Below are 15,334 nucleotides of genomic sequence, written 5' to 3' on the forward strand. Positions count from 1 at the left end.
TTGTTTCATTCGTTCACTAGTTTAATCAATAATTTCATCAATACACACAAAAGATAGCTCTACACAGCGGCGATATTGTACCTAATGAGGAATATCCGAGGTGCGAATATTACTAATTGAAGAAACAAACATGAGTACTAAGCCAACGGCAGTTCTACGTCACGTTGCGGTTGTATCATAGGTATAATCCATCCATAGTTTTGTATTTATTTTTTTAGGGTAACCATTTCCATTTTAGGGTGATCCGAAAATTAAATTTTTTCCACTTTTTCCACAATTTTTTTTTTAAATTCATAACTTTCAAACTACTCGACCGATTCAAATGATCAACATATCAAATTAAAGTCAATTGGATGATCTTTTTTGAAAAATGCTACAGCTGCAGAAAATTCGAATTTTGTGTTTGTTATTATTGATTGTATTCGTTTTTTATAGTTTCATTGTCTCGGCATCAAAGGCGCTATATATTTTTATATTTTTCCTTGAACACTGAGGCTTTTTTTTACCTAACATATCCAAAAATCAGACAGGTGTTTTTTTCGTTTTTAAGTTATATTTCAAAGTTAACCGATGCCCTGAAAAAAACAAAATGTCTTCTATTTCCAAAAAATGCCTTTTTCTCAATTTTCAAAAAAGAATTTTCCTATATTCCTATTTTCTGTACATTAGGCTATCGCAACCAAAATATTCAAACTTTGAAAAATGATGACTAAAAAACAGAATAAAGCACCTATCTAATTTTTGAATATATAATGTAAAAAAACCACAGCTTTCAAGAAAAAAAATTAAAAAAATATCGCGCCTTTGGTTCTGATGTAAACTATAAAGAAACAAATACAATTAATAATTATGAAAACAAAATCAAAATTTCTTGCACTTTCACGAAAATCTGGGAACCGCTATATCGGTTTGCCATGGAATGGCTGTATATGTAGTGAAAAACTCCTGTACTATGATCATAATGCGATCGAATCTAGAACACCATCCTTCTATTTTTTTCTTTGTTTCTAGTTTTGACCACATTCGTCGTATGTTGTTATATATGATCATTGCTTCAAGAAAAGAGAGAGAATGAAGAGAGAGAGGAGAGAGGAAAAAGAGAGGAAAGAAAAAAAGAGATAAATAGAGAGAAAGAAAGCGAGAAAGAGAAAGAAGACAGAGACAGAGATAAATGAGGCAGAGAGGAGAGAGGAAGAAAGAAGACAGAGAGTAGAGAGAAAGAGAGAGAGAGAAAAGAAGAGAGGAGAGAAAATAGAAAGAAGAAATAAAAAGAAGAGAGAGAGAGGGAGAATGAGGAGAGAGGGAGCAAAGAGGCAAAGAGAGAGTATTCAATTATAGACTTTAAACTCTTGCAGTTCATTCGCCACAAACCATAAAAAGGTCAATTTAAAAAACTTATCCACAGTCTCGTCCTTGAAAAAACTCCACCGGCAGCAAAAAGAATTATCAAGGGTAATACTTTTTCATAAGAAAGTGACGTTTTTTTTGTTTGACATATAGTGTCAGATAAAACATTAAGACCACTGCTCGAGCAAAAAAAAGTTATAAAACTTTGAGGAAAAATAAACCCATCCAGTACCAGTTACTCGTTTCGGCTGTTTCAAATGTTGTTTCGACCGATTTTGAACAAAATTGATTGTTTTTCGGTAGTATTTTTTGTTTTTCGGTGGTATTTTGTGTTTTTCGGATCCTGGTAAGTATTTATCATGAAAACAAGAAGTATGTAAAGTTTTAATTCTCGAATTCTAGTTGCAGTCAACGTAAAATGGGTCGAGCTCATAGTTGCACGGAAACACAGTGGATGGTCATCCGCAATATGTCCAAGGCAGGTAGCAGCCTACGCGAAATCGCAGAGTACTTGAGACGACCCAAAACCTTCGTTTTTGATCCCCTACACAACCGCTAAAAATCTGAAACGACTGGACGCAAAGGATGACTCTGCAATAAAACGGGTCTCCAATAAAATCCCTTCAAGGACTCGAAAAAGATGCAGGACAAACTGAACTTGTCCGTGAGTTCCCGGACAGTTCAGCGGCGGCTGGTGGAGCAAAGGGCTAGGCGGTGAAAACCCCCCCCGGAAAGTCCCGATGCTGACGCCGAAGCATCCGAAGGCGCAGTTCGCGGAAGACCAGTCCGATTGGATCGGACCAAAGAAGAAAAAGCTGTGGCGAAAAAGATACTGTGGTCGGATGAAACGAAGGTAAACCTCATCAGCTCGGACGGAAAAACTTGGGTCCATCGCCCAATAGGCTGCGCTTACATGCCACAGTATACCACGAAGACAATCAAGCATGGAGGAGTCAACAATCCTAAGGGATGTTATGCTATCATACGCCGAGTGGGAGGATAACGATCCAAAGCACACCGTAGCACAAGACCGTCAAAAAGAGGTTTCAAGATAACAAAGTAGACGACATGGAGTGGCCAGCACAGTCACCGGATCTGAACCCTATAGAAAACCTATGAGAGATCGTGAAAAGGTCGGTACACGGAGAAGTGGAAAAATAAGCAGCAACTGTGGGATAGGATCCAAGTTTGTTGATACGCCATCCCGGTCACCACTTGCCAGAAGCTAATGGAATCCAAACCGGGTGCGTAAGAATCCGATGGAACCGCACGGGAACAGGAAAACAACTGACGATTTGCCGTAACAAAGATACATAAACTATTTAATATCTAGACTCTAGATCTAGATTCTAAAGAAAGCATTCGAACTCTATGAACAACTGTGATTGGTGTTTCACCACTCATAAGTACAGGGATTCGGGTGAATAAAAACCCTTCCCAAGATGTGTGTGTGTTGAATTATAGAGGTTTGAAACTTTTGCAGTTCATTCGCCTAAAGCCTTGAAAAAGTCCAATTAAGAAAACCTTACCTATACGTTCGGCATAGGAAAAATCCATTTTGGATGTCTTTGCCGTCGCCTAATTAAACTGGTTCCAGCTTCCGTCAATTTGGTACATAATTCCGATGACCGTGCTTCGGCATAGAACTTAAGCCACGCCCTGATTGACTTTCCGCTCAATTATGCCGTTCCACTTTGAAAAATGACTATGTATTTGAAGTCTAACAGCACTTTGATCTTTTACGAATTGATTGTTACGGAGAATCATCAAAATTCTTTCAAATATATTACAAAATTGGTCACTTGGAATGGAAAATATCAGCCAAATTTTAAAAATGAATTCCATAGTGTTATAATATGAAATCAGTTGCGAATATGAAATCAGTTTGTTATAAGTCAAAACGTCGTGAAATATGAGAATCCTCAACGATTACTAAATATTTCTAGCACTTGGAACAAAAATCAAACCGCTGGTTTGCCGCTGTCGCTCATATCATCGCATCACTCACCGCAGTTTATCCTGATAACTATAATTCCTGACTGACAATGATAATCACAGGGGAAATAGGAAAATAGACAGTGCAAATATCATAGCGCGATTCCTCGTCCGATTTTGTTCCGGCTCAGCCCTATCAGATTCATTTAATGCTTAAAGTTTCATCCACCCGAAGTTACAATTGTCATAATCATATGATTAATTTTAATTGAGGATGATTTCGTCTATCAATCATTGACCAGTTTGAAAGAAATCGTAACTCGTAATCTAGCTTCTGATAAAAGTATAGTGTTCGTCAAAGCTGTTGGAAAGTCAACGAACTGTTTAGGAAAAGAAACATTTGAAATGCAACAAACTATAAACTCAATCATTTAATTTGATACTAGATCTATATTTTTTATATATTATCATCATACTGTTTTCATTTAACCGAGTTTAATGGATAGTTGTGCAGTGTCTTACTCACCAAAATGGAGATAGGATTTTTTAAATATTGAGATTCCAATACTTTTCGAAATCGTAACGGTTTATCAGAAATGATGTGATCGAATCTATATGCAGAAAATTAGATAGAACGTTTTATCCTTAGACTGGTAGTTCTCGAAAAATAACTACTTTTTATGTGATGAAAATTCAATTTTGAGGAAGATTTACTAACAGTGTATCTAATATATTAATCCAGTAGAAAGTTCATTGACATTCCAAACACTTGTTCAGACAATATATTTTGATCAGACAGCTGGTTTTCGATTAATAATTTTTCGAAAAAAAGTTCAATGATCAGTCGCAATTAAAATTGATCATGAAATCACTGAATAAATAAAAATATAATTTTTGGTAGCTTCCATCTAGAATGTAGGAAGTTTTGTATAATCGAGAGAAACGTAACAGCGGCCGATTGATTAGAGGAGGAATTGATTCTTACCAATAAATCAATTCTCTTCCCACTCTAGTGATTTCCACAGTGACCGACGTTTTTATTAACTTTTTTCAAATCCGAACCATCGGAACTTCCACAATGAGAATGGATTGCTGCACCCATCTCAAATTCTGTGCGTAAATACTGATCTAACTAACTGTAATCAAATGATTATTGTTGGGTAGGTTCTTATCAAACCAATCGAATCAATCTCGATTGCAAGATATGAAACTATTCTCGGTCGGTTGGCTACTCTAGAGCGGTCTTCTTCTCGCATGAACACACTGGTAGCCATTATTTATATTCTTAGCACATGTGGAGCAGTGGAGAAGTGAAGCAGCGCCCTGAACGTGAAAACTTTGCACCGCAGCAAATAAAATATGACTCAAGGTCATCTCGGAAAGCCTACCGCAACAAAAAATACGGCTATAATAGCAGCAGCACGTGGCTTTAGGGTTGCACACATTGCACCGTTGACCCGATTAAAAAATCAGTTGCGATATATAGCATTTACATTATATAACATTCCTCATGAGTAGCTGTTTAATTTTTGGAAAACAATTGATTAGTTTTTGAAAGTTTTGTTTTCCAAATCCTAAAGTGAACACCTCTCGTTTGCATTAACACCAATGATGCACGGTAAGGTAGTGATCTGCGCAAAACCCAAAAAAGCAGCTGCTACAATCCCCATACATTATCCGACACACTCTGGCGAAAGGGTTGGAAACGTGCTGACATTACAACTGGGTAAAAGTTTCGATTTCGAGTCCACAAAAGAGTGTTTTGCATTGCGGAACTAGTGTCAAGGGCTTCCCCTGGCATTCGGGGCTCCTTCACCTGTTTCGCCACTCGTTTCGTTACGACAGTTTGTTGCGATAGAACAATGATACCATTTTCTTCCGCAAAACTGGCCCCTGGCAATATCAACAGTGATTCAGAGAACAAAGAGACAGCAACATTTTTGGCGGAGCTGATTCAGAAAACAGAACAATCCCACAACAACTCAACCGGTCGACTGTCCCAATTCTATCTGATTTTTTCCAAGCATCGTAGGTACGGTGGCAGCGACCCAAAATTACCATTTCCATTATTATATAGTCGGCGATAAGTAGGAGCGGACCAAATTACATTACACCCAGGTTTTTTTTTGGTGATATTGCACTGGTCTTTTTTTACGCGGGTACCGCGTTAGTTGGAAAATCCGCGTTAATTGGAAAATCCGCGTGAAAAAAAACCTCGTAAAAAAACCGCGCAAAAAACCGCGCAAAAAACCGCGTAAAAAAACCTGGATGTACTTTGATTGGGATAAAAACAAACTTCAAATTTGAAAAAAATAATATTTTTATAAAATTTTATAAAATATTGTGAACGCTAATAACTATTTTCACCGTTAACGAATTACGATGATTTTCATACCAATCGGAACGGAGATTCTCCAGGATTTGTTTGACATGTTATTTCTTATTGTTATACATTATGATCCTAATCCGTAAACGGTTTAAATTTGAAAATGGGGAATTCGCATATATTTGTTCTGGACACTTGTGTGCTTATCTACCCGTGTTATTAATAAAATTCTACTCATGCATCGGTGAGTTACAATACTTATATACCACTGCAAATCAAATGCAGCATTCGTTTAACGGGCAATGAAAGACGAGAGAGTAATTTTGCGATTTAAGCTCCGCCTTTTTTCGATAGATTGCAGAGATATTTGCAACAATCGATACTCAATACTCAATACAATACTCAAGATGGCTCTCACTCGATTCAGTCGTGAAACGCAACCTAGAGAGGTTCAACTGCGATCGAAAGATTTTGAAGATATTTAACATCATCTGAAGAAGCCACACGAACCTACGTCGGTGTTGAGGCTGAAGAAACAGAAGTTACTGAACTGGGCGAAAGCAAAATGAAATCAGAACCTATCCGTATCCTAATCACATGGCTTCAAAGCAGCTTTATGATCATTTTTCAAGTGTTGAGAGTTCTCCTATTTTTGAATTGTTACCCTTAGGCAGGGTTGCCACATTCAATTCTGTAAAATTTTCTGAAAAAAAACTGTACATCTGTATTTTTAGAACAAAAAAATCAGTATAAAAAAATTGTACCAAAATTCAAAGAAAAAAAGGTTTATTTTTATTTTGAATTTATGTTTGCCTATTTATGGGTTGTTCGTATCAATACAACAACAAAAAACATAAAAAATTTTTCTATAATTAGACTGACCAAACGTACCATTTTTAACGGGACAGTACTGCTGTTTCGACCATTTTTTATTGTCCCTTCTTTTTATCAATTTGTACCAAGTACAAAAAATATTTGCAATAATGTCTTTTGTACCACGCGATTATTCCAGAGATCAATTACAGTAAAACATGTTTTTGTGCGGTTTTTTTTGTGCGATTTTTTTGTGGGGTGTATGAAAAGAAGCATATTTGGCGAAGTTATTGTCCATTTAGTTTTTTTCGATGGTTTATATGCGTTTCAGTGCGAAAAAGGCATATTTGCGTCTCAATTATCCACTTCTGAAATCATTCTCCTCCTCTCATCAAATGCTCTAAGTTTTTCTAAGTTTTTGCATGACATGATTTCTAACAGCAACACGTTTCGGCATGTAAACGTTTATATGGTAGTTCGAGACCCCTCCCCCTTCTCTAAGGGAGGGGCTGCCATACAAATGAAAAATGAAACACAAATTTCTGCATAAGTCGAGAATTAATCAAGCAAATGAAACGAAATTTGGCATGTGGAGGTTTTAGGATCCAATAGATGAGTCTATGGTGGTTCGACCACCTACTCCCTCTCCAAGGGCATGGGGGTTGCCATACAAATAAAACACAAACTTCTGCATAACTCGAGAACTAATCAAGCAAATGGAGCCAAATTTGGTATGTGAGAGTTTTTGGGTACGAGAAATGTTTCTATGATAGTATGAGACCCCTCCCTCCTCTGGAAAGGAGATGAGGTCCCATAAAAAAATGCACACATTTCAACCAAACATGACAATTGAATATTTTCGGAAAACTCTGACGGAAAATGGGAAAATTCAAAAAATTCAATTCGCATGTGTGCTACAATTACATATTGACAAGCGTTGTTAGTCCATTTGATGTTTGCGGTAACGAAATTGATCTTGGTTCGAAAGTGGAAACGGATTTTAATGTGATAAAACGCACTACTATATTGTCTGCTATCTACAGTTGTGTTCAAAATAATAGCAGTGCTGATTTAAAATCTGAAATAAGATAATAATTTGTAATTAGCGCTTTGCTCCGAATTTCTTCATAGTGTATTTTGAACAGCGCTTCAATAGATCAAGTGTATGGTATTGGTTGCATAATTTCATTTTATTATTCAATAAAATAATCATTTTTTCAAAAAAGTTAGTGTTCAAAAAAATAGCAGTACTCCAGTCAACACCAGGAAAACATGATTAAAATGATGAAAGATTTCGAAGTTGTTCTGTAACATGATTATCCATCTTAGTACTTTGTAGCGTAGCTCTTATTCTTAATACCAGCAGCACACCATTTCGGCATAGAGTCCACAAGTGCTTGGCAGCGAGAATCAGGTATTGCTGCCCACGAATCACGAATTACTTCCATTTCCATTTCAAAACATTGCTTATCGTTTTGGCCGAGCACCCCACTGTTTGCTGTACTTGTCTGTAAGTTTTGCCTTGATTTATCAACGTTTTGATAAAACTGCGCTGCTCCTCAGAACAATGTTTTCCGCGACCCATTTTCTGCAATACAAACAAAACAAACATATTTTCTTGCACATATCTTAGTTTTTATATACTTACCAACTAACAAAATAGCAAAACTTGTATAAAACTCCGAATGGAAACAAACTTTGTTTGAATTCGTTTTTCGCTGCTATTATTTTGAACAACGCGAAACGGACTCAGCCGGAAGTGTCAAATGAAATATACACTGAACGAAATTGTATTGCTATGAACAATATGGGTTTATATATTCATATGATTAGTTGATAACATCAACCATCCATACATGAATAGTGATAATAATATAGATATAGTATCAGGCACTGCTATTATTTTGGACACAACTGTATATAAATAAAAATGAATCGCCAAATGTGTTGACAAGAGCAAAACTCGAGAAAGGAATTGTCCGATTTAGGGCTGTCTTCATTCTATCATATTTTTTTTTGTATCAAACATTTATTCCATGTAACGGAGAAACATGTTATTTGCAAGTGGATGAAAAATTTTGCACGAGAAGTGTTATTATAATGTCAAGTTTTGGTAGAAGTACTGAAATTTGAAAAAAAAAAATTTTAAAGGGTAGATTAGAAAATCAATGAACAGTTCTGCGATTGGACCCATGAACGTGTGCTTAGTAAGAAAATGTGTATGTGATAACGAAAAAAAAATTTTGGGCGGGACGAAGTTTTCTGGGTCAGCTAGTATATCTATATATCTTTATATATTCTTGGAATCATTGCGATGAGAAAAGTTCACAAACAAATTAATTTTCAAGAAGGGCAGGTGGTTTCGCTTCCTCAATTCAAAATTTGAAATGTAGATTTTGTTCAACAACGAAACGGATATGAAATGAATTACCTCACAATTTATCACATTTCCAACTGTCATTTTATACTCATAATCAGCATCAGCAGCCAAATCACTATTTCGGAATACTATAATATAAAGGATAATAGTTCCGATGAACTCTTTATTCTCCCTTACAGCTTTCAATTCTATTTCTTCCCGACAGTGATATATCACTTCACTTTTTTCAAAACAGTTTCCTTCATCATCAATCGCTGAACAACATGTATTGAATAATGATAAACAGCTGCCGAAACCAAACCAAACGGTGGATTTTCGTTGATGAAATAAAACAGCAGTGATGTTGCGTTTGTCACGCGTCACGATTTGAATACATTCGTTGGGGTCATTTTGGCACTTTTCGCGGGCATTTCGCAAATAATCCACTTTCACAATATATTTCTGCTTCTCCCCACGCACCACTTCTTGTGCCACGTTTGTTTACAAACAAACCCAACGACGACGATGGGGCAGCGAGTTCACAGCTGAAAGCGCCAAAATGAGAACGCACCAACGCAAGTGAAGAGGAATAAAAATAGCACCCAAAACAACACTCTTCTCCTAGTAGATAATCAGCCAGTAGAAATAAATTTTCACACGACCGCTTCGACACTCAATTTGCCCTGTTCGAAGCAAATAAATATTCCTGGGACCGTAGATAACACCCCGCAACCAACCACTCGGAACAAAAACTGGAACATACGAATTCGCACCGGAACCCCGGGGTTGACCAATGTTCCTTCGTCGAGTATTTCCGCGTTCACCGTTGCACTCTGCACAGTTGATAGGCTCGCCTCGAACTACTGCCGATGAGCCGCTGGCGCTATGGCTAGCTCAGCTCCACGGTATACTCGATCGACGGATGTCTACCGAGTCACTACTATCGCCAAAACTCACAATAGAAATTGTACCCAGATGATCTACAAAAGGGATACACTAATGAATACATTCATCAATCTTTTGCTTTTTTTATTTGAGTATGACAGAAGAGCACAAGATAGAGGGACGCCGTGCGTATGTACTTAATTCATTCAACCAGTTCACCAGTTCGGAGCATTGTGTCGCCGAGAAAAAAGAGAGTACCATCCGTACTCTCGCGATCGGTGGTACACAGTGATAAATCTTGTTTTGAATTCAGGAATTATTTTCTTGGAGGAACTTTTCTGGTAAAGTTTCGTACGATTCCGTCGCACAAAAACGCTTTTATCTGTATGCCTTCCACGCACACCAATAGTATCAAGGTTTTGGTAGGCGAACTCCCATTGAAAGATCGCTTCTTTTTATTATCTCCACGGTACCTAATCCGGCGTGACGTTATGAACCTGTTGATGATCGGAATTTTGAACAGCTTAAAGGGCAAAGTTTAACTCTCGGCTCATGATTTTTTATCTTGATTTCATCTCCATGGAAGTTTTCCATGGATGATGAGACTTACGTCAAAGCGGACAGCTTCCTGGGCTACTGTTCTTCACCGCCTAGCTCAAGTTTGATGTTCTGGAGGAAATAAGGAAGCAGAAACTTTCAAAGTTTGCCAAGAAATACATGACTTGGCAAGTGATCTGTTCCTGTAGCAAATGGAGTGCGCCGTTCGTGAATACCGGAATTGTAAACAGGCAGATCTACCTACAGAAGCGTCTGCTTCCTCTGTTGAAGCAACACGAGGACCCTACGATCTTCTGACCGGATCTAGCTTCGTGTCACTATTCAAAGGATGCCCTGGAGTGGTACGACGTCAACGGGGTCACTTTCGTAACCAAACACATGAACTCCATCGAAAAAAATGGGCTATTTTGAAGCATGCACTACGGGAATATCCCAAGTAGGTCAAATCTGACGACGACATGAAGAAAACATGGTTTTCCGTACAGAAGAAGCTGCAGCCAGATGTTGTACAAAACCTTATGAGTGGAGTTAAGCGTATGGTGCGAGCTTACGGTTATGGTATTGAAGTTGAATAAAATATATATGCCAAAAACATACTGATGACTTATATTTTTTTGTCTGAAAATTTGGAAAGGATCGGTCAACTAGATTATTTTCTACAGCGTTTTTTCTGTGATTCAACTTGATGTGGGGCACTCTTTATACATTGTAAAAGATAATTCTGTCGAGACTATCCGTTCAGTGAGGCCGAACGAGCACTCGCCTTACTTCCATGAGAAAATAGGAAAATATAGGATATTTTTTTCCAATTCTTTTTTCCCTGTTTCATTCCTTTGACATCAATATCGACTGAGAACTTTTACTATGAAACTGTGGAAAAATTACTCTCGGATTTCTACAACAAATTGCATCATTTTCTCAGTGAAAGACGCGCATTGGCTTTCAAATAAGATTCTTTCGAAATAGTTCTTGAGAAGCATGATAGGAGCAAAATTCTCCGCGATGTGAGAACACGTACGAAGCACTTCTTCGTAGAAGGACCAGATTAAGTTATCCGGAAAGCTTGTGTCGATTTTCAGGAAAAGAAATCGGAAATCAAATAGTTGGTTGTTTGTGTCAAACTTTTTTATCGCTCATCATTGTTGTAAATTAGTCATTCTTCAATACCTGTGATGCAGGTGAGTCACAAATGGAGCTTAAAAGTAAAATTTGGTGGAACTCATACATCGTAGAGATTTACGTAATCAAGCTTCATCATATGCCTATGACGGTGGTTTCAGGTATGAACTTCCCAGCAACCCTAATTGGATTGCCCGAAAAGTAAATGCTGTTTTTTTTCATTATGTCTGCCATACAAATGAAACACAAATTTTTTCATAACTCGAGAATCAATCAAGCAAATGAAATTAAATGTGGCATGTTGAGGTTTTAGAGTGTAACAAATGTTTTTACGGTGGTTAGACACTCCACCCCCTCTCTTAGGGGGAGCTGCCATACAAATAAAACAAAAAATTCTGCATTACTCGAGAATTAATCAAGCAAATGAAACCAAATTATGCATATTGAAGTTTTAGAGTGCGATAAATGTTTCTATGATGGTTAGACTTTCCACCCCCCCCCCCCTCTCTAAGGGAGGGCTGCCATACAAATAAAACACAAATTTCTACATAACTCGAGAACTAATCAAGCAAATGAAACCAAATTTGACGTGTGGAGGTTTTAAAGTGCAATAAACGTTTTTACGGTGGTTAGACACTCCACCACCCCCCCCCCCCTTTCTAAGGAGGAGCTGCCATACAAATAAAACACAATTTTCTGCAATACTCGAGAATTAATCAAGCAAATGAAACCAAATTAGGCATATTGAGGTTTTAGGGTGCAACAATTGTTTCTATGGTGGTTAGACACTCCAGCCTTCTCTCTAAGGGGGGCTGCCGCACAAATAAAACACAAATTTCTGCATTACTCGAGAATTAATCCAGCAATTGGAACCATATTTGGCATATGGAGGTTTTTGGGAACAATAAATGTTTCTATGGTGGTTTGACACTCCTCCCATCTCCCTAAAAGAGGGGGAGGGGCCGATAAATCGACAACAAATTTGGCATGTGAAGGTGTTAGAATACACGAAATGTTTTTATGGTGATTCGACAGAACCAGCCCCTCTCTAAGGATAAGAGGGCTGCCATACAAATGAAATACAAATTTCTGGATAACTCGAGAACTAATTAAGCAAGTGGAGCCAAATTTGGGATGTGGAGGTTTTTGGGTACGAGAAATGATTCTATTATGGCATGACACCCCTTCCTCCTCTGGAAAGGAGAGGGGGTCCCATAAAAATATTTCAACCAAACATGACAATTGAAAATTTTCGGAAAACTCTGAAGAAAAATGGGAAAATTCGAAAAATTCAATTCGCATGTGTTCTACAATTACATATTGACAAACGTTGTTAGTCCATTCGATGCTTGCGGTAACGAAATTGATCTTCGTTCGAAAGTGGAAATGGATTTTAATGTGATACAACGCATTCCTATATCGTCTCCTATCTATATAAATGAAAATGGATCACCGAATGTGTTGATAAGAGATAAACTCAAGAATGGAATTGTCCGATTTAGGGCGGTCTTTATTCTATCATATTTTCTGTATAAAACATTTATTCCATGTAACGGAGATATATACATATGTTATTAGCGAGTGGTTCAAAAATCTTGAACGAGAATTGTGTCTGAAAATAATCTGATATTATAATGATGAGTTTTGTTAGAAATACTAGGAATTCTATAGTACAAGGTAAATTCAACGGTGTCGAATAGAAGATCAATCAATGAACAGTTCTGCGATTGGACCCATGAACTTGCTCATAGTAAGAAAACGTGAATGTTTAAAGGTATTGAAAACAAAAAACAAATTTTGGGCGGGACGAAGTTTGCCGGGTCAGCTAGTTATCTATATAAATTCAAATGGATCGCCAAATGTGTTGCCAAGCGCAAAACTCGGGGAAGAAATCGTCCGATTTGAGCCGTATTTATTTTGTTTGCGTTCGTCTGTGCACATGTATTAATGTTACCGAGAGAAAAATCGAAAGTTTTTAGTAAAACTTTCGAAGGAAAATGGGAAAACTCGGAACAATGAATTCCCATATGTTCTACAAATACATCGTGATAAGCGTTGTTAGTCCATTTGATGATTACGCTAAGGAAATGTATCTTTGGAAATGGATTTTCAGGTGGAATAACGAGTGTCTCAACGTGTTTTAAGCATTCAAATTACATCAAATAAGTTGATAGATAGAGTTAATTGCTTCACACCATCGCGTTTTTTTTTCTCTTTTCTATCATCATACTACAAAGTTCATTTTACCTTGATATAGATCAATTTGAAGGTGAATTAACGAATATATATCCCATGAACGTTCGCTTAGTAAGAACACGTCAATCTGGGCGGGACGAGGTTTGGCAGGTTAGCTAGTAATAAATAAAATGATTCGCTTGGTATTTTTTTTATTAGAAAACGAAAACAAACACATGATAACAAAGTTTGGTTGGAGGGGTGATACCTGAGAAACCCACACCGGGTGTCTCGGTCTCGGTTATGCTACGCCACTGCTTTGAACCTTCCTCCCTAACCCGACAGTTGGCAATTGATTGACTTAGTAACTCTATTCGAAAATTATAGACGATCGCATTGTTAACGTAGGGCTACGTGGAATCGCATCGTTCGTACAACGCAAGGCCTCCTAGCATGATGATAATAAATACTACTCTCAGTCTTAAATTATTACAATACTCTCCTGTCGAGCTCTAGTTGCAAATTTTTACTTAAATTCGATTCCTGGGCCATCGTGCACTATTCAATTTCGCAGAGCTGAAGTTCGTTATTTTGTTTCATGATTTCATGATTAGCTCAATTTTTATCTAAATATTTACCAATGGTATTAGTCCTTGAGATTTGAGGCTTCTGTGTAAAATATGTGTCTTTGTTATATGGCATGTATCGTTGTGTGTAACGTTGTGTGTAATTCAATTCAAAATATTTTTCTCACTGTGTCCCGCGAACCACTCTATCAGGTGATACCATCAATGAACAAAGCGAGAGTGAGAGTAAATAAAAATAATCCGGACTGTTGAACTTACTCAAGACAGAGAGATAGAGCGAGAGAACTGAAGGAGCTCTAAGTACACACGGTGCGCTACTCGTCGTTCCGTTCGCTACCGTTATCTGTAAAATACGTATAAGCAGCAATTGATAGGTTCGATACATTTGATTCACGTGATGCACTATTAGACTCTCTCGGTGAAGTCATCGAGAGTTGGTTGTTAGTGATGTGAGGCTCAGCTCACATAACAACAATGCTAAGCTTGGAATTCCTAGAATTTTTACAATCAAAACATCAAATCGAAGCTCCTCGACGGGTAATGCGGACTGAAGATAACCTTTCGTGCATGCGTAACAAGCGTCATCGTTGAAGCCAGATGGCAACAAGACTGTGACGGCGACTGACCTACTGTAGCAAATAGGGCTTATCTCTCGTGAGAAAACAGTGAGCTTACTTACCAAACACGATCAAGCGCACAAATAAATGTGAGAAACTTACCTGGAAATAAATAAATGCAAAAGAATTAAAACAAGATAATGTTAGGTGAGGAATCATTGACCTAGGTTGTTATCAAAACGAGGAAGCCTACGATTGGCAACCAATTTAAAACATCGTGTATCTAGAGATAAGTGACAAAAATTGACGGATGCGAAGATCTTTCCGTCTAATATTAGTCTGCTATCGCAGACTATCAATTTGAACAATTTATTGCGCGCCAAATTCTGAACCGGAATGTGATCGAAAATGAAAAAAAGACCATTTTCAAAGAGTTTAATTTAGTTATGCTCCAAAAAAAAATATAACATTCAAACTATGTCGTGTTTTGGGCAGAGAAAGCCATACAGTTTCCGAGTTGAGACCTGATCCGAATCGCCATAGTTGATACAAACTGCTAAAGAGACCCTTATGCCGCATTTTCATGTTTGCTTAAACGTCATCCTGTTGGTCGTATCCGGGTGAACCATTGTTTCCAAATTATCATCAACGCTGATAGATAACGATGACGATA

The 15,334-nt window shown here is 37.5% G+C and overlaps 1 protein-coding gene across 4 annotated transcripts in view; it reads right to left on the reverse strand.

Annotated features, from left to right (window-relative positions):
- LOC129774801 (uncharacterized) overlaps nucleotides 1–15,334 on the reverse strand; it is an 88,009-nt gene that overhangs the window by 40,181 nt on the left and 32,494 nt on the right. Inside the window, exons 1-2 of one of the 4 annotated variants that reach the window (XM_055778764.1) lie at nucleotides 9,544–9,722; nucleotides 8,853–9,087 (exon numbers count right to left, since the gene is read on the reverse strand). The exons of 1 other annotated variant lie outside the window; for it this stretch is intronic. The gene's annotated coding sequence lies outside the window, so the exon portion shown is untranslated. Of the gene's footprint in view, nucleotides 1–8,852; nucleotides 9,088–9,382; nucleotides 9,723–15,334 lie in introns of those variants that run through there. 2 more of the 4 variants (XM_055778763.1, XM_055778762.1) reach the window with 2 other exon arrangements.

The sequence above is a fragment of the Toxorhynchites rutilus genome, chromosome 3, assembly GCF_029784135.1.
Source record: "Toxorhynchites rutilus septentrionalis strain SRP chromosome 3, ASM2978413v1, whole genome shotgun sequence".
In the NCBI taxonomy this organism is placed as follows: Eukaryota; Metazoa; Arthropoda; class Insecta; order Diptera; family Culicidae; genus Toxorhynchites; species Toxorhynchites rutilus.